Genomic DNA, 18,967 nt, shown 5'->3' on the forward strand with positions numbered 1-18,967 from the left:
ATCCAAGAATGTGTAAGTTGTTCCAGGGATTTTCCCCTTTACTTTGAAAATAGTATACAAGGGAAGCAAAAGAGGAGGCATCGCTGTAGGAGGTGGAGGGCTTTAGAACTTTGGTTTCTAATGGAAGCTTTTTTCTCCTATGAATAGTGGAAGGGTGTGTGTGCCTGACTGGTGAAGGCCACATTCTAAAGCAGGGGTGTCAAACATAAGGCCGTAAGCCGGGTATGGCCGTGAGCTAGATAAAGAGCACCCGGAAGCTCTTTATCCAGCCCATGTAATAATTGGACTCTTCCAGCACTGCCCTTTCAGTAGTGCCACTTCTTTCAAGGCTCTGAGAAGGAGAGATAGGAGGAGACCGCAGAAGGCAAGGAATGCTACAAGGGAAGCTGCAGACCAAGAGGGGTAAGAGATGCTGCCAATGTGCTAGGTGAGCTCACTTATTGTGTGAAAGGGTCACCCTTTCAGCAGAGCCACTTCTGCTAAGAAGTCACTTCACAGAGCACTGCATTTTCAGCAGCTGAGATATGAAATGACACCTCGGCAGAAGCAGCGCTGTTCATAGGGCAGCGCACATGGTAACTGGACTCTCACTGCATGATCATTGGGCTTTCCCAAATCTTGAAAGTCTAATCATAATTTGCATATTTTTTCTTTGGTCTTTTGCAGCTGCTGAGTTCCTACATGACAATAAAGGTCTTATTTCTGACCAGTTTAATGTCACTTCCTGCTTAATGATATCACTTCTGGTCCTCAGCAGATGCCATGAATGTTATTCACCCTGCTGAATGAAATGAGTCTGACATCCTGTTCTAAAGCTACCCTGCGCCCAGTAATCATATAAGAACATAACATAAGAACATAAGAACAGCCCCACTGGATCAGGCCATAGGCCCATCTAGTCCAGCTTCCTGTATCTCACAGCGGCCCACCAAATGCCCCAGGGAGCACACCAGATAACAAGAGACCTCGTCCTGGTGCTCTCCCCTACATCTGGCATTCTGACTTAACCCATTCCTAAAATCAGGAGGTTGCACATACACATCATTGTTTGTACCCCATAATGGATTTTTCCTCCAGAAACTCGTCCAATCCCCTTTTAAAGGCGTCTAGGCTAGACGCCAGCACCACATCCTGTGGCAAGGAGTTCCACAGACCGACCACGCGCTGAGTAAAGAAATATTTTCTTTTGTCTGTCCTAACCCGCCCAACACTCAATTTTAGTGGATGTCCCCTGGTTCTGGTATTATGTGAGAGTGTAAAGAGCATCTCCCTATCCACTCTGTCCATCCCCTGCATAATTTTGTATGTCTCAATCATGTCCCCCCTCAAGCGTCTCTTTTCTAGGCTGAAGAGGCCCAAACGCCGTAGCCTTTCCTCATAAGGAAGGTGCCCCAGCCCCGTAATCATCTTAGTCGCTCTCTTTTGCACCTTTTCCATTTCCACTATGTCTTTTTTGAGATGCGGCGACCAGAACTGGACACAATACTCCAGGTGTGGCCTTACCATCGATTTGTACAACGGCATTATAATATTAGCCGTTTTGTTCTCAATACCCTTCCTAATGATCCCAAGCATAGAATTGGCCTTCTTCACTGCCGCCGCACATTGGGTCGACACTTTCATCGACCTGTCCACCACCACCCCAAGATCTCTCTCCTGATCTGTCACAGACAGCTCAGAACCCATCAGCCTATATCTAAAGTTTTGATTTTTTGCCCCAATGTGCATGACTTTACACTTACTGACATTGAAGCGCTGTGACGTCCATGGCTGGCGGAGACCCCGCCCCTTTGGGTGTGCCCAAGCACGGGGGGCTTACCCGGACGATGCGTGTCGGTCGTCGGCGAAAAGAAGACCGTGAGGCGGATAGAGTGGATTTATACAGCCGGTTTACTCGTGTTAAGTTCTTCACACTCATGGGGCCTGTTACGTCACAGGCCCCTTTGTTTTACATAGACTGGTGGCGTCGGCGCATACCCAGCCCGTTCCCTACGACGGCCTGACCCCTTGAGGCTTCAGGCCTGGCTCTCCCGCTGCTGTCTGTCGGCCAGGGGTATGGGTTCCCGAGAACTGCAGTACCTTGGCTGGGGGTCTGCTCAGCTGTCCTCAGGAGGGCCCCTTGTATCTCCGGTCTTGCCCCTCGAATCCCTGGCCTCCAATGGGGTTTGTTGAGAGGGGGTCCTGGCTGTTGTAGACTCGTCTCTCTGATTTCTACCCCAGGACCCCAGGCATGACTAGGGTCTGGAGACTCCCAGCCCCTGGCCCTTCTCTCCAGGGCTGAGGTCTGCCAACTTCCCTGAGGAGCCTCCGTTGTCTGGATGAGACCGGGGTGGCTACCCCCTTTCGCCTCCTCTGGGATCCCTCTCCCGACTGGAGAGGAGCGACCTCTCCCTTCGCCTCCCAGCCTCCTTATGAGGCTCCTCTTGTTCTGCCCCGCCCTTTCCACCCACGTGCCTGCTGACTGCTCCCAGGAGGCACCAGGGCCTGCTCCCTGGGAAGGGACTTGGCTGGGGTCCCAGTCCTGATAATAGTCCTGTTTTACTCCGGAGGAGGCCCTTACCCCTGAGGAGGACCCTGCTCCAGGTTGATCCCAAGCCACCTGGGCTGGGCCTAGGTGACAAACCCCCCCCGTCAAGACCGGGGCCACGGAGTCAAGGGGCCACGGGTTCAGGGTGTCCTGCCGAGAAAGAAAGTCAGCGTTAGCATGCATCTTTCCCCTTCTATACTGCACCTTAAAGGCGTAGGGCTGTAGGGCCATGTACCACCGAGTTAGACGGGGGTTCGTGTCCTTCATACGGTGTAGCCAGGCCAGAGGGGCATGATCGGTGATCAGGGTAAAGGGAGCTCCCAATAGGTAATACTTGAGGGTTTGTAGGGCCCATTTGACGGCCAAGGCTTCCCTCTCGATCACCGAATATTGGCGTTCTGCTGGGGTGAGTTTCCTACTGAGGTACATCACGGGGTGTTCGTGCGGGGGATCCCCTTGGGCCAGTACTGCTCCCAATCCCACTCCTGAGGCATCTGTTTGCACCAGGAAGGGTTTGTCAAAATCAGGGGCTTGCAAGACTGGCTCGGCACATAACGCTGCCTTGATGCTCTGGAAGGCCCTTTCACAGTGCTCGGTCCATTCCAGCCTCCCTCCTGGTTTCCCCTTTAGCAAATCGGTGAGGGGGGCTGCCTTCGAGGCATAGTTGGGGATAAAAGCACGGTAGTACCCCGAGAGCCCCAGGAACCGACGCACCTCCCGCCGGTTTCGTGGCCTGGCCTGCCCTTGCAGCACTCGGACCTTGTCCATTACGGGCCGCACTTGGCCTCCTCCTACGATATGCCCCAGGTACTGGGTCTGTCTTAGCCCGACGGCACACTTGGCAGGGTTGGCTGTCAGCCCTGCCTGCCTCAATGCCTCTAAGACCGCCTCCAGGTCCCTCAGGTGTTGCCCCCAGTCTCTGCTGAAAACGATAATGTCATCGATATAAGCGGCCGCGTAGGCTTGGTGGTCCTGCAGCACCTGGTCCATTAGCCGCTGGAACGTGGCCGCTGCCCCATGCAACCCGAAGGGCATGCGTGTGAATTGAAACAACCCTTGGGGGGCGGCAAACGCCGTCTTTTCCCGGGAGGAAGGGGTCAAGGGGATTTGCCAGTATCCCTTGGTTAGGTCGAGTTTAGACAAGTATTGGGCACCCCCTAAACGTTCAAGCATTCCTGGGACGGCGGGCATGGGGTAGGCGTCGAAGCGCGACACCTCATTGACCTGTCGGAAGTCAATGCAGACCCTGGTAGAGCCATCCGGCTTGGGAACCATGACGGGATGGCTTCTCCAGGGGCTGCGCGAGGGTTCAATCACCTCCAGGCGCCTCATCGCCTCTACCTCCTGGCGGAGGTTCTCTTCGAGATGTTTCGGCCACCTCCGTGCGGGCACCCGCACCACCCGCCCTTCCTGGGTCTCAATATGGTGGGTTGCTAGGTGGGTGCGCCCGGGGAGGGTTGAAAACACGTCCCCAAACTTGTTCTCGAGGTCCCTTACCTGTTCAACTTGGCTAGGCGTTAGTTCTCCCCCTGTGCCCACGGGGTGGACATTCCCTGCTTCTGTTCCCGAAGGCCCAAATTCCTCCTCCTCTCCTAGGAGGCATTCTTGTGCCCGCCAGGCCTTTAATAAATTGACATGGTATACTTGTAATTCGGGGTGGTGGCCTGGTCGGCGCAGCTCGTAATCAACAGGGCCCACTTGCCTTGTCACCTCGTAAGGCCCCTGCCACTGGGCTAATAGTTTGGAGTCAGTGGTGGGTAGCAGTAGCAACACCTGGTCCCCGGGGTGGAAGGACCGGGGCCTGACCCGGCGGTCATACTGGCCCTTTTGCACAAGTTGGGCTTCCCTCATATGTAGCCCCGCCCAGTCAGCTAACTGGGTCAGTCTCTCCCTCAACTCGGTCACATACTGGATGTAGGACTTGGGTTGCCCTCGTGGCCGCTCCCAGTCCTCCCTCACTAGGTCCAGTATGCCCTTGGGCTTGCGCCCAAACACCAGTTCAAACGGGGAGAACCCTGTCGATGCCTGGGGTACCTCCCGAACTGCAAACAACAAGGGGTCTAATAACTGGGCCCAACTGCCTGGTTGTTCTTGCACAAACCGGCGCAACATCCCCTTTAGGGTCTGGTTAAAACGTTCCACCAGCCCATTTGTCTGGGGGTGGTACACCGAGGTCCGCAATGGCCGTACCCGGAGGAGGTCCCACAGTTCTCTAAAAACGCGGCTCATAAAGTTGGTGCCTTGGTCAGTCACTACTTCACTTGGGAACCCTACCCGGGAAAATACCCGCAATAGCTCGCGGGCCACGGTCTGGGCCCCTGTTTTTCGTAGCGGGACGGCTTCTGGGTATCGGGTGGCATAGTCCACGATCACCAGGATGTGAGTAAAGCCGCCCCGGGCAGCCGGCAGCGGCCCTACCAGGTCTATGCCCACTCTCTCAAAGGGTACTCCTACCACCGGCAGAGGGATCAACCCCCCTCCGGGAGGGCCACGGGGTTGTACCCGTTGGCATTCCGGGCAACTCTCGCAGTACCGCTGCACTTGGCTGCGGATGCCAGGCCAGTAGAACCTCTGCGTTAGTCTCTGTAGTGTATTGCCTGCCGCTAGGTGCCCGGCGGTGGGGACACTATGTGCGATCCTGAGCGCATATGCACGCAAGGGTTGAGGTAGTACCAATTGGTCTACCTCCCGGTCTGCCTGAGGGTCACGGCCTACCCTGTACAGGACGTCCTGTTTGAACACGAATTTGATCCCCTCATCTCCCTGGGGAGGGTTGGCCGCCTGGTCTAATGCGGGACCCAGTGTGGGGTCCTCCCTCTGTAAGTCCCGCAAGTCTCTTTCTGGGGGGAAAGGGGCCTCGGCGTCCCCAGCCGCACCGTCCCTCACCTCTTCCCCAAGAGCCCCTTCTTGGGCCTCCGCCTGCACCAGAAGCGTGTTAAAGTGAGGCCAATCCCTCCCTATCACGGCCCCATAGTTAAGCTGGGGTACCACCCCAACCTGCAGGAACTGGCACGTCCCCTTGACCTGGACCTTGGCCCACCTCAGGCTATAGGGTCGGATGTCCCCATGGATACACCGGACGAACAGCGTGGCATCCAGGGGTTTGCCCCGGGCCTGTTGGACCAAGGTCCTGGTGCACCCCGAGTCCAACAAAGCCCACACGGGGCGTCCATCTACCCAGGCCTGCACCAGTGGGCGTGTTTCCTCCCGGGCCCCCCTTACCTGGGCAGCGGCCCACGTGTCTACGTGGGAACACTCCATGACCGGACAGTCTCTCCGGATATGGCCCGGCTGACCACAGGTAAAGCAAACGATAGGAGTGGTCCGGGCAGGTGGGAGGGTTGCTGTTCCTCCGAACCCTTGATCAGGTCGGTTCCTCGCATAGGGTGGCCGCGTCTTTGGTTCTGGTGGCGGATCTACTGGCCGGTGTGCCAGTCGCTCCTCACGGACCCTGCTGCGTATTGTGGGTGGTGCGTTGGCGGCTCGCCCGCGGCCCGGCCTCGAGGTGGCTCCGGGGTTCAGTCCCTGCACGCCGCTGGCAAAGCTGGTGCTGGTAGCCGCGTCATAGGTCTCCATGAGGGTGATGGCCTTTTCCAATGTGGTTGGCTGGTTACAAAGGACCCAATTCCGGGCTGCTTGTGGCAGAATAGAAAGAAAGTGCTCAATCAAAACGAGCTCGGCGACTTCCTGAGCTGATCGGACGGCTGGCTTGAGCCATCGCAGTCCGTTGCTGCGGATTCGGTTCCCCGCCAACCGAGCGCTGCTCCCCTGGGGTAGGTCGATTTCTCGCAGCCTCCTCCTGTACGTCTCTTCTGAGATGTTCAGGGTCCCCAGTATGGTTGCCTTTACGGTGGCGTACGAGGCCGCCTCGTCGGGGGTAAGGGTGTCTACGGCCTCTTGGGCCACCCCCGTGAGGCATGGCGTCAAGATCGCCGCCCATTGCGCGGGGGGCCATGCTGCTGCTGTCGCAATACGCTCGAAGGTGTTCAGATATGCCTCGGGGTCATCCTCGGGCCCCATCTTCATCAAGCGGATGGGAGGGGTGCGATCCGGCCCTCCGACGGGGATCGCCGACCCAGCCGTGTGGGGTCCATGCTGGGGTACTGCCGTGGCCAGACTGTGCAATAAAGTTTGTTGCTGGTCTGCCAGTGTGACGAGCAACTGCTGTTGTCCTTCTGCCAGTTTTTGTTGCTGGACCATCCACCACCGTATCCATTCCGGTGGTCCCTCCCCTGCGGGCGCCCCCGGTCCCGCGGAGGGAGTGCCCGCATTCTCCACCATTGTGACGTCCATGGCTGGCGGAGACCCCGCCCCTTTGGGTGTGCCCAAGCACGGGGGGCTTACCCGGACGATGCGTGTCGGTCGTCGGCGAAAAGAAGACCGTGAGGCGGATAGAGTGGATTTATACAGCCGGTTTACTCGTGTTAAGTTCTTCACACTCATGGGGCCTGTTACGTCACAGGCCCCTTTGTTTTACATAGACTGGTGGCGTCGGCGCATACCCAGCCCGTTCCCTACGACGGCCTGACCCCTTGAGGCTTCAGGCCTGGCTCTCCCGCTGCTGTCTGTCGGCCAGGGGTATGGGTTCCCGAGAACTGCAGTACCTTGGCTGGGGGTCTGCTCAGCTGTCCTCAGGAGGGCCCCTTGTATCTCCGGTCTTGCCCCTCGAATCCCTGGCCTCCAATGGGGTTTGTTGAGAGGGGGTCCTGGCTGTTGTAGACTCGTCTCTCTGATTTCTACCCCAGGACCCCAGGCATGACTAGGGTCTGGAGACTCCCAGCCCCTGGCCCTTCTCTCCAGGGCTGAGGTCTGCCAACTTCCCTGAGGAGCCTCCGTTGTCTGGATGAGACCGGGGTGGCTACCCCCTTTCGCCTCCTCTGGGATCCCTCTCCCGACTGGAGAGGAGCGACCTCTCCCTTCGCCTCCCAGCCTCCTTATGAGGCTCCTCTTGTTCTGCCCCGCCCTTTCCACCCACGTGCCTGCTGACTGCTCCCAGGAGGCACCAGGGCCTGCTCCCTGGGAAGGGACTTGGCTGGGGTCCCAGTCCTGATAATAGTCCTGTTTTACTCCGGAGGAGGCCCTTACCCCTGAGGAGGACCCTGCTCCAGGTTGATCCCAAGCCACCTGGGCTGGGCCTAGGTGACAAGCGCATCTGCCATTTTGCTGCCCATTCTGCCAGTCTGGAGAGATCCTTCTGGAGCTCCTCACAATCACTTCTGGTCTTTACCACTCGGAAAAGTTTGGTGTCGTCTGCAAACTTAGCCACTTCACTGCTCAACCCTGTCTCCAGGTCATTTATGAAGAGGTTGAAAAGCACCGGTCCCAAGACAGATCCTTGGGGCACACCGCTTTTCACCTCTCTCCATTGTGAAAATTGCCCATTGACACCCACTCTCTGCTTCCTGGCCTCCAACCAGTTCTCAATCCACGAGAGGACCTGTCCTCTAATTCCCTGACTGTGGAGTTTTTTCAGTAGCCTTTGGTGAGGGACCGTGTCAAATGCCTTCTGAAAGTCCAGATATATAATGTCCACGGGTTCTCCCGCATCCACATGCCTGTTGACCTTTTCAAAGAATTCTATAAGGTTTGTGAGGCAAGACTTACCCTTACAGAAGCCATGCTGACTCTCCCTCAGCAAGGCCTGTTCGTCTATGTGTTTTGAGATCCTATCTTTGATGAGGCATTCCACCATCTTACCCGGTATGGATGTTAGGCTGACCGGCCTATAGTTTCCCGGGTCCCCCCTCTTTCCCTTTTTAAAAATAGGCGTGACATTTGCTATCCTCCAATCTTCTGGTACCGTGGCTGTTTTGAGGGACAAGTTGCATACCTTAGTCAAGAGATCTGCAACTTCATTCTTCAATTCCTTAATAACCCTTGGGTGTATGCCATCAGGGCCCGGTGACTTATTGATCTTTAATTTATCAATGAGGTCTGAAACATCTTCTCTTTTAACCTCTATCTGACTTAACTCCTCGGTTAGGAGGGGCCGTTCGGGCAGTGGTATCTGCCCGAGGTCTTCTGCCGTGAAGACAGATGCAAAGAACTCATTTAATTTCTCTGCCATCTCTAAGTCTCCTTTTATCTCCCCTTTCCCTCCCTCACCATCCAGAGGGCCAACCGCTCTCTTCTCTGGCGGGTTTCCTGCTTCTAACATATTTGAAGAAGCTTTTATTATTCCCCTTAATGTTGCTGGCCATGCGTTCCTCATAGTCTCGCTTGGCCTCCCCTATCACCTTCTTACATTTCTTTTGCCACAGTTTATGTTCCTTTTTATTCTCTTCATTAGGGCAAGACTTCCATTTACGGAAGGAAGCTTCCTTGCCCTTCACAGCCTCTCTAACTTGGCTGGTTAGCCATGCGGGCACTCTCCTGGATTTAGTGGAACCCTTCTTTCTTTGCGGTATACACCTCTGCTGGGCCTCTATTACTGTTGTTTTAAGCAGCCTCCATGCATTCTGGAGAGACTGGACTCTTTTTACCCTCCCTTTCAACCTCCTTCTAACCAGCCTCCTCATTTGAGGGAAGTCCGCCCGTCGGAAGTCAAGGGTTTTTGTTAGAGATTTGCCTGGTATTCTTCCCCCAACGTGCACGTCAAAACGGATCGCAGCATGATCACTGTTCCCCAATGGCTCAGTAACGTTTACATCTCTAACCAGGTCCTGCGTACCGCACAAAATTAAATCCAGAGTCACCTGTCCTCTGGTGGGCTCCTTGACTAGCTGATCTAAGCCACAGTCATTTAGCACGTCAAGAAATCCGGTTTCCTTATCATAGGGATGATCTCTCTCTGGGTACAGTGTTCTGCATTTAGGCAAGGCTTTAGAATGCATCAGCACAGGGGTGGGGATTGCAGCATACTCTCACTATCCCTCTGAACATGTATCTTTGTATGCTTTTTTGAACCTCTGCATCAAGCTCTAAATAAGGAAGGAGGCAGCTGGCAGGGATCTGGAAACAGTTTCTCATCTTGGCTAGAGCAAACACCATGTCAGGGATTGGAGACATTTGTCATATGGGTCATTAGGTGGGTTACATTGTATTCCCTGCACAAAGTCCTTCCATTGCCCAGTGTCACACACCATTTTTATAGGATAATAACTTGTTTGTCTACAGTGCACACCGTGTGACTGGCCCAGGCCTCCTGGAAGCACATTCTAGATGAGCAGTTGCTCATTGAACTCAAGTGCTTTTGCTTTGTGAGTAGACAAGGCCAGAATCAGAGGTCAGCCAAAGACTGGCTGACTGAAGGTCCAGACCCGAAAAGAACAGTTGCTGAAACTGATATGGATGTTTCTGGCATGTTTCAAATTGTTCTTTCCAAAGGGAATAGTCTCTTACAAAACAATTCACTGCAAAGGCCAGAATCATTTACAATCATACCTTCCCTAGGGCCTACCTGGCTGATTCTTGAAGTCCCCCAATATTCATCTGCCATGCCATCATGACATCAGCAGTGGCATGGAGAATCATTTATCTTCTGTCCAGTAGTAGTGGTGTCACTAGGGGGGTGCAGTGGGTACAGACAACTGGCTGTTTGTAATTCTGAGGGCGGGGGTGAGCTGTCTGTCATTCTGGGGGTGGGGGCGAACCTCCATCTGGCAATCTTCTGCCCATTCCAGGCCTAGTTGCTTTGTGCTCTTGCTGACAATTGTGTTTTCACCACTCACTGGTGAGAAAACAAAGCAACTAGGCCTAGAGCAAGCCAAAGATTGCCAAATAGAGGTAGTCTGTAGGTGGGCTTTTTGCCTTGAAAGCAGTGCCATAGTGCAGAAGGTCAGGGGCAACATGACTACACCATTACACCCTCCCAAACTTCCAGAATGCCAATCCCGTCCAGGTAAGCACTGCACCATGTGGCACCCATCCCAGGGATGCCTCTGCCCAGTAGTGACCCAGAAACTGGTTGGTAGGTTGAGAAGACTTCCCCCCGGCAAAATAACGTCACCAGCAGAAGCTGCTGCTTTCCCCTCCCATTGCCTGGTAAGCATCCCTGTGACTTCTGGGATGAGTCAGGTGCCACTTCAGAATTCCTGGATGCCTCACCCCCAATGCAGCATGTATGCTAATGCTCATACATATACTTGTAAAGGGGGCTACCCTTGGTCCTAGGGCACCAAGGCTATTATGGGATTAGGGAGCTGAAGTTGGGGAGAACTGATCATGTTCTCCTGAGTTCTGATCTCCTCAGAGACAAAAATAGGAACAGAGATGTGGCTTTGATTTTTGTATGAGGCTGGAGGTTAGGAATAACAGGTAAAGATGGTACGTACACAATTTTGGGTGATACTTACAGAATGGCATATATTGTATTTGGAGCACAGAATATATAGGAGCAAGTCCTGAATCAGCAGCTACAATGGAGGCAAAATGAACAATTAGGTATTGGAGACCAGAGATTGTGACAGCAGAAGTACAGGAAGTTGAATGGAGTTTGTATACTGGGTCCATTTTTGAATTGGAAGCTCAAAAGAGTCATTGGCTCTTGCAGGGAAAGAAGGAACAGGAATCATCCCTCTGTACTGATTCATTTAAATTACTATAAACGCAAGATTGGTCATTGCCTGGTATTAACACCGCAGCTAAAACCAAAAGCAAGCCTAATGCTCAATGGATGTCAGGAATACAGCTCAGGGTGGTTCTAAATGACCCAGAAAATGATACCAAGACACAGGAATGCAGTCCATGGAGCAAGACCTGGACCGATGTGTGGAACATCTGGGGCTGATGCTGAAAACGCTTCCAGACTGGCTGTAGTACAGAAAAGAGACTTCAGCTCACTGTGCAAAGCCCAGCTCCCCTTAGCCAGGGCTGCCAGTGTCAGGCACCAGGAACAGATGGGCTGAGACGCAGACACCCAGCTTCATTACCCGCCAATATGGAAACTGTCGCTTACAGGAAAGAACACAGCCAAGAACATGTGTTGGCTCCTTGGCAAGCCGGTGACTTCATGCTAGTGTGGGAGGCCTTGCTCACTCAGCACTTAGGAAGGGCACTGCAGGTTTTCTTGCTGAGGATTCCCAAAGAGATTTGCACGCACACTTCTGTGGATGATCCTCCCTCCCCCTCCCCATCGACACGGTTCAGACCTTGACTTTCCTCTCTTTCTCCTCACTCAACAGGAGTCCTTTGATTTGCAATTCCTAGCAACACAGACACTGCGACCCTCAGCACACAGAGTTTTGGATGAAACTGTATTACGTATTGATAATATGATTTGGATTCTATTTAAAGTGAATTGTTTTGAACTGTGTCAGTTCAAACATTTCATACAGTTTGTGTGGGGCTGTTCTTATGTTCAGTATGAATTGCTTGTTAGAGTGATATAATGATTAATTGCTATGGGTGCATTCATATTATTGTTTGCTTGTGCAATGATTCAGTGAAGTTGCCATTGCCCACTGTGCAGTGATGGGGAAGGATCACTTAACATTCCCAAGCTCTGTCAGGTACCTTCTGAAGTAACTATGACAGACATGGCACCTTGATGCAGAACAGATAGATTGCTGGCATCAGAAAAAAAAGGCCTTTGTCACAAAACTGGAAGTGCCCCTTTTTGTTATTTTTAGATGTTAGGAGGCATGGGGAGCCCTGCAGAGGGCAACCTGCCCCCACAGACCTGTCAGGACTCCAGTGCTGCCTGCAGGTAAGTTTAAGAATGAACGAACAAACAAAAACCCCTCCAGTCCCCAGCAGCAGCACAATCCTGGGCACCTCTGCTATCTTTGCTGGGGGCACATGTGTGCATGTGCACATGACCCCCTAGAAAGCTCCTTATCTCCTCACTGCACTCACATAGAGTTTAAAGTGTTAAACCCCATGTGCAGACAGCAGGGGAAGGGAAGTGCATGATCTGATTCTTACTTGTTCTCAGCAAGCAGGGAGCAGATCAGTGTGGCTCACATCCACAGTGGGCTGGGGGAGGCAGACTTGTGGTGAAGAGCACCCTGAATCCATTGCAGCCTTGCTTCTCCCACCATCTGCACTGATGCAAGCCACATCAGGTTGCTTCATGGTTTGACTGGCCATGTATTTGCCCAAACGAAGACCATATTTACACTGTAAAAGAACATTCGTTTTATTCAATGTAACTGTCATGGCTTCCCTGAAAGAACAGAGTGGTAGGAATTACATTTTGGGGGAAAGGGTAAAGATTCAAGGGTAAGGATCAAACTGTAATTTCTGATTACAGGTTGAGTCTCATTATTCTCAAAGGTTCCATTTCCAGAACTCATGTGGTTGGCAAAAATCACATTAAAGCAAATCCATTTAAAAAAAATGTCCCTTTGCTGGGTGATTTAAAAACAGCCGTGCTAACCTTTGTGATTTAAGACATGTAATTAAGCAGACAATCCATCAATCAATCCCTCTCCAGGTGCTTAGAAAGGCTTCACTCCAAGCCAGCAACCCCTCCCTTCACCAGTGCAAAGTGATTATCATTCTTGCATGTGCTCAGAGGGAAGGGAGGGGTCCCTGGTGTTCTAAGTGCCTGGAGAGAGACTGATGGATGGATTTTCAGCCAGCTGCTCTCTCTCTCACATTAATGAGGCTATTGTTAAACAACTGTTTTCCTTTAATTTAAAGGACGCTTTTAATTGTTGAGATAGAAAAATCTGTGGATAATTAGGTTATACCTGTAATTATGTGTATGACTGTCTCTCTACAACAGTATGAAAAGCAATTTTTTAAACTGTGATTTTAAAGGGCTTCATTTTTCCCCTTCTCCAGGGATCAGCACATTCCTTGTTATTTGCAGTGGCCATTCGTGTTGAGTCAAATCCATGTATAACAAGGTTGGACCTGTATTACATAATCCAAAGAAACCTGCACAAACAAGAAACTACTTTCTAGAAGTTTTCCTCAATGAACCAGAACATGAACCTAATATCTCATGGTTGCCTTGACCATGACCCAAAACAGAAATCCCAAACACAAGAAATGGTTCCATAATCATACATGATTCCAATTCCAATCATGTATGATTCCAATTGCGTGATTAAAATTTTCCTCTATTTTTGCCCTTTGTATGCATTTAGTTGTTAAAATCTGCTACAACATTTAGAAGCATTATGAAAAAAAACTATTCAACAGCCCAATCCTACCAGGCAGCCCAATCCTGAGCTGCCCGGCATGTGGGGCTGCTGCAGCATCCAACGCGTAACTGGGAAACCCGGTTCCCCACACCTCCTCCCTGTCCTCCGCCCACCTTCCCCCTGCCTTCTCTTGCCCCAGAACACCTCCTCCCCACCTCCCCCCACTCTCCCATTCACCTCTCTGCTGCCAGGTGGTCTGGACGACCACCAGATGGTGAATGCAGACCCAGTGCTGGAGCTGGCCTAGCACGGGCTCATGCTGGGCTAGCTCCGGCACCAGGCCCACAGTAAAGGCTCACAAACATGCCTTATGGCTTGTTTGCAACAGTGCGCACCAGTGGTGAGCCAGCATGCAGGGCTCCGGATCGGGCCCTAAATCCCTTCACCTATGCACCTGCGCTACAGGAGTGTGTGCTGCATCCTGTGGGAGAGGGAGGCAGTCCTTCAGGTCTCCTCAGGGTAACGGCACATTTGTTCCCTTGTCCACAGGTAAGCCTCTCCTGCTGTTGGGTCTACTCTGATCTTTGAGAGCTGCTTTGCTGGCACAAGTCCAAATGGACCTGTGAAGACAGATCAAGACTAGGAAGGGGTATAAGATATATATTGCCCCTTTCCCAGCCTCAATCCACTCCCTCCCCACCCTGGTCTCCTCTTCTTTCGTTCCCCTCCCCATTCCATCTACTTCCTGCCCCCACTGCCACTGGGTCCAGTGGCAGGCCTCTTGGACTGCCCCTGTTGGCAACAGCACTCCTAAAATGGCTGCTGGCAACACACTGTGTGCACCTCCAAAAGCCATTTTATGACAGTAGAATTGAGTACCGCAGCTGTAAATCCCTCAGAGCACTGTATGTTAGTCTTCATTGTATTCATGTTCCAGAGCTGCACTGCAATGGTATTATGCATGACATTTAGCTAAAGTGTTTCAAAACCAGTTGAGAGTGTTGGGACCAATTACGGAACCACTTCTTAACATCTGAACCAGAACTGGAGAGTTAAAAACTATTGGTTGACCTGAACTGGAACTGAACGCACATTTTCATTGTTTGACTACCTGCTCCTAAACCTGTGTAAGTCTATATAATTTGGATATACTCTGAATTGTGCACATCTCAGGTTCCGGAGGCATATCCCGTGCACTGCTTAGTGCAGGAAGAGTAGGCTGCACTAACTCTTCCATGAACCCAGTTAGAACTAATGCAACCTTTCAGGGCTGCACATTCTGCTGTTCTGCCTGCAGCTGTACCATCCCAGAGTACAAAGCACACAGAGGAATACTGGTTTGACAGCATGTGTTGCTCTGGTGCATGATGCTTTAAAGAAGGAAAGCGGCACCCTGGAGTGCCATGTGCCCAGTGCAGTCATGTTTGTTTATGGTCCTCTGAATTTCATTTTTGTGCATGTTTTGATGAAACTGCAAAGCCTGTCTTCTGAGAGACAGGCTAGTCAGAAAGAGGGATATTCTCTTGTAGCAAAAGAACCATGTTAAACCATGGACAACTCAGTCCATGACCTTATAGTTCATGTAGCTTATAGTTACAACATTTTAAAAGCCACCACGATAATTTTGCCTGTTTCATTTGGCACACATATTGCTAATTGTTTCAGAAGGGTTCTACTTCCTTCTGTCATTTTGTTTTGCTTTCTTGGGCCATTTGCTCCCCCCCCCCCATGTATGTGGACTGTGTCTCTGCAAACTGGGTCTTTGGTAGAGAGTGCATCTGAGAGCTCAAGCCTATGCCTGTCTACTCAGAAGTAAGTCCCATTATAGTCAATGGAGCTTACTCCCAGGAAAGCGTGGATAGGACTGCAGCCCAAGTCACCTAAATCTATATGTTATATCTACCTGACCTGCAAAGAGGCCTGTGTCATGTGTACTGATACCAAGAAAACAAGACAGATTCAACCACTGAACTGTTAATATCGTGAGCAAAGCCATATTGTTTGCTGCTGTCCGAGTATAGGGACACAGAAGCATCCCCTTGCTCAGTCCAAAAGGGTTCACTGATCTATGTGCGTTTCAAGCAAATGTGTGTGAAATGCTCAAAAGCCTCCAACTGATACTACATCCCCAGTCTTTTTTTAAACTTATGTATTTTTAATTTAAAAATCAAAATCACTGAACATATGACATTCTTTAATAAAATTATATAACGTGCTCTTTTTTGTGTGTGCATCGGTCTAGTTCATATTAAATTAAATTAAGTTGCTCCCAACTATCACCACCAGCTATCGTATTTCCAAACATGTAACTCAGTACTGGTCTCCAGTTTGACCATCTTATTCTAAAATAATCCTCCTTTTCAAAGCAGAGAAAGGTGAATGATTGGAGCGGAAGGAAGTGCAGATGTCTAAAGGGAAGATGCTCTAGCCCACTACTCCACTGTCCTTCACACTTCCTTCCATTCCATTCCCCCACCCTCTGCCTTTTGAAAAGCCAGGGAGCAGGAGGAGGAGGAAAAGCATTTGTATTTGCAATGGTATTATGCTGACAAGTAAGGGAAGAGGGTGTATTAGCAGGGGTGTAGAAGAGGGGTGGCAATCAGCCAATTTTCCTTTTCTTATCTGTATTCCATATGCTCATTAAGTTGTTCTCTTCCCCCACCCAGAAAATACACTAGTGTAGTGGTTCTCAAACTGTGGGTCTCAACCCACCAGAGGGTCATAACCTGATTTTTAGTGGATCATGAAACTAACAAGCTAACAGCTGAGATGAAAATGTACTATAGTTTACCTCAAGGAAGACACTGGATCCCTATTCCTATCCTACACTATCCTGCTAGACATGGATGACCTGGCTAGAAGAAACCCATCCCAAAGGACAGTCATGGGTAGGTGAAAAAATTTCACAGCCAATCAGTCAGGAAGCAGAAAAAGCAGGCAAAAGAGACAAAGGGAGACCTGTGTGCCATTTTTGTGCAGCGAACCAAAGCCTTCCAACTTGGTCTCCCTCAATGGCAGCCTGGCATGTCACACTGGGGGAAGGAGAGCCCCATGCAAAGTTGCCTCCCTCTGTATGCACAAATGGAGACCCGAACTATTTGTTGTTTCTTTGAGGCCATGGTAGCTGACCTGGAGAAGCAGAAAGAAGCAGAGAGGTATGTAGATGGCCTCATCAGTTGTTACAGAGAATGAGGGGTTCACTGAGCAGGAGGGCATTATTCTGGGAAAGAGGGAAATGGTTCTTTCAAAGGCATTAATTCACCAGGAAATGGGCATCTTGTCACTCTGAGAATAAACCTCCAGGGCTGAGGAACTCTTGGTAGGAATACAGAAAGATGGATTTATGAGTTGTTTAAACTTTCATGATGCAATGGCTGAAGATGTCGCCCAGCACATAAATAAGCTGGCAGATGGTGTGGGGAAGGAGTCAGAGGTTGTGGTGCTCTTCTGCACCAATACCACTGAGAAGGGTAGTTGTGAAGTCCTCTGGAAGCCACATTTGGTTTGCTAGGCAGGTTGCTGTCCAGGACTGCAAAAGTAGCATTTTCAAAAATGCTACCAGTTCCATGTGGAGGGCCGGTCAGAAAGGCAGAGCTAAGAGGTCCCAATATGTGAGTGGGACAGTCATGTTGACACTGAAGAACCATTTGAGACAACACAAAAGAGGCAGGATCCGCCTGAACTGCAATGTAACCGGACTGCTGATGCTTAAATATCAAAAAGGTTATGCAGCAGCTTTTCAAATGACTTCTTGGGGAAAGCCAACAAGACCTGGGGGAACATCTGGTTTTGGGCAACTTAGCCCTAAGTGATGAGGGTATAAATGTACCAGGTTGTTTAAATAGGGATAGATTAGAACTTGGCAATGAGCATATAAAAAGATGTGACAGCTGTGTAAAGAGAACAATGAATCATGAGGGAAAACGCCTACCCCAAATACACTTGGAGAGGATCCAATGCATAGGTGTTTACAGGATAATGCTCGATGCCTCGGAACCAAGATGCAGGAGCTGGAGTACTTGGTGCTAAATGAAAACACAGCCAGTGCGCATACTAGACACTGGATAGAATGGAGAGAATCCCTGGGATACAGTTTTCCCTAGATACCAACTTTGTAGAATGGACAGGGAAAGGAAGGATGATGTTCAGCATGTCAAAATGCACTTCAAATAAGAGTAAACTCACCCACATCATCTCTCTGGTGAAAATACCAGGCCCAGGAAGTAATTCAATACTGGTGATATACTATTGTCCCCCCCTTTGCATCAATCGAAGGATGATTTTGAAATGGAGAAAGAAACCAAGGAAGCAGCTGAAGGAGAACATTTTGTAATAATGGTTAATTCAGTTCTGCTCACATGGACTGTGTCAACAGACGTTTAGGTCATGGCAAGGGAATTTCAGCTGCTGGAGGTCTCCTTGAGGTAAGGGGACATTTGACCCCTTACCCTGGAGTAAGACCCGACAGACACAATGGGTCAACTTGGACCTGTACCAGCTCTATAGCGGATACAAGTCTGCATTGATCCATGTCAATGCAGGTCAGACCTGGGAAGGAGAATAGGATATGACACATGCCAGGACTGCATGCTGGATCCTGTCCCCCTCCCGAGCCCAATCTGCCCACTCCTGCCTTGTCACGGGCTTCCCCCATCTGTTCCACCCCACCATTTCCCCTACACCTGTCTTACCTGCTCTGGTGTGTGTCCCTTTGCATGGCCTTCCCGCCGGTGCTACTTGTAGATGAACTGCCACAAAGTGCGTCATTGCACTTTTGTGACAGCGCGTGCCAGTGGAGTGAGCAATCTGCTGACACAAAGTAAGAATAAGATTGGAACAAAAATGTCCAAATGTAAATATGTGACTGTGACTCTTCAGAACAATTAGTCCAAATGAATCCCAGGTAAGATCTGGACCTAGTGAGAGATATAATTGTTCTCTAATCAACTGTGCTATCAGTGACCACAGTGCTAACACATTCAATATACGTACATGTAAGTGGAAAGTTGCCCAGAAAGTTCAATAGTTAATTTGTTTTCAAAAGAAAAATCTTTTCAGAGCTGAAAGGATTAGTTGGAAAGGTTGAAAGAGAGAGTCAAGGATCTCCAGAACACTTCGAAGTTATTTAAAACCCACAAAACAGAAGCTCAGTTGAAATGTATACCACACATTAGGAAGGGTACAGGGATGTCTAAGAGGATGCCAGTGTGGTTGATGAAGCAGAATCAAGGAAGCTATAAAAGGCCAGAAGACTTCCTTGAAAACATTGAAGTTCAACCCACATTAGTAGAACAAATTGGAGCACAAACTCCGATAACATTAATAGATGCTGACAATCAGGTAAGCAAAAAAGGATTCAAGGAGCATATGGGTAAAAATCTAAAGACTAACATTAAACATTTCTATC

The sequence above is a fragment of the Tiliqua scincoides genome, chromosome 4, assembly GCF_035046505.1.
Source record: "Tiliqua scincoides isolate rTilSci1 chromosome 4, rTilSci1.hap2, whole genome shotgun sequence".
Lineage (NCBI taxonomy): Eukaryota > Metazoa > Chordata > Lepidosauria > Squamata > Scincidae > Tiliqua > Tiliqua scincoides.